Here is a 1,085-nt window from a genome sequence, read left to right as displayed (position 1 = left end):
TTTTTTTGTGTGTGTGTTATTTATTTATTTATTTATTTATTTATTTTTATCACACATTCAATTGGAAAACCTAGCAAGGTCTGCCCTGTTAGCTATTCCAACTGTTCCAGTCTGTGCAATAAACTATAGTTTAAACACGCCACGGGCCTCCTTCTGAAACGTATAAGAAAAGTATATTCTTACCTGTTTGGAGTTCACTGATGTCCTGCACAATTTCTGAGAGTTTTTTCACGTTGTTTTCCATGGTCTCTTTGGTCTCCTCAATGTATTTTAGCTTGTCAGTCACCTCATGTTTTAGCTCTGTTACAGAAAAATGTATTAGACAACAAAAATACTATGAACAATATAAAGCTGAAATATGACTAATATGTCCGCAATATATAATTCTGTTGAGCTCCATACCAATTTGCTCTGAATGCAGTGTGACAGATTCCTTGAAAACATTGTCACTCTGTGTTATGAGGTATTCAAGCTGCGCATTGATCCCACTGGTGGCCTAAAAGACAGATGTATGAAGAAAAATAACAAGGACTGATAGAAAGTTGAATGCAGTAAACGAATGCCTAAAAACTGCATGATCTGACATACATCTTCAGCTCTTTCGGATAAGTTGAAGGTGGTGAGTGAGGTGATGTTGGCATCGTCAACGTATTTCACTATGTTGTTGTAGACGTTGGCAGCAGTTATAGCCCTCTGTACAAAGCCATTGGCGTCACTCTTTCTCAGGTCCCTGGGGGAGATAGTGTGATTCAACTCAAGTGTTCATAGTCTGCTTGCTCAAGCTCAGTGAAACTGCAGAGCAGAACATGGACTGCTGTCACTAGTTGCACTGCAAGACAGCAGCATCAGAATCTGTCCACTCTCTGGAGAGCCAGCTGATTCCTCCTCCACAATGCATATATGACATCACTTAACAACTAAGTGTGTATTCCATATGTTTATCATTGTTACCAAAAAACATGCAAAAAAACTGTATTATTCTAACATTTTATATATGATAGAAATTAGGAAAAACTTCATAGGTCACAAATACATACTATATGAAGCATGAAATGTTTAATAAGTTTAATAAATGGTTCCTATCC

General features: G+C 37.2%; 1 long non-coding RNA gene across 1 annotated transcript; it reads right to left on the bottom strand.

The window, feature by feature from the left end:
- Window positions 1-189: 189 nt before the first annotated feature.
- Window positions 190-989, bottom strand: LOC102207694 (uncharacterized). Its single transcript, XR_312597.1, has 3 exons — window positions 589-989; window positions 403-496; window positions 190-300 (listed from the first exon to the last, which is right to left on the bottom strand). It is a non-coding gene; the product is annotated as an uncharacterized LOC102207694 (long non-coding RNA).
- Between the last annotated feature and the right edge of the window lie 96 nt (window positions 990-1,085).

This window comes from Pundamilia nyererei, unplaced genomic scaffold (genome assembly GCF_000239375.1).
Source record: "Pundamilia nyererei isolate P.nyererei 1_Seehausen unplaced genomic scaffold, PunNye1.0 scaffold02810, whole genome shotgun sequence".
Classification (NCBI taxonomy): domain Eukaryota; kingdom Metazoa; phylum Chordata; class Actinopteri; order Cichliformes; family Cichlidae; genus Pundamilia; species Pundamilia nyererei.
The sequence above is the reverse complement of the archived record's forward strand: the minus strand, read 5'-3'. Positions and strand labels throughout refer to the sequence as shown.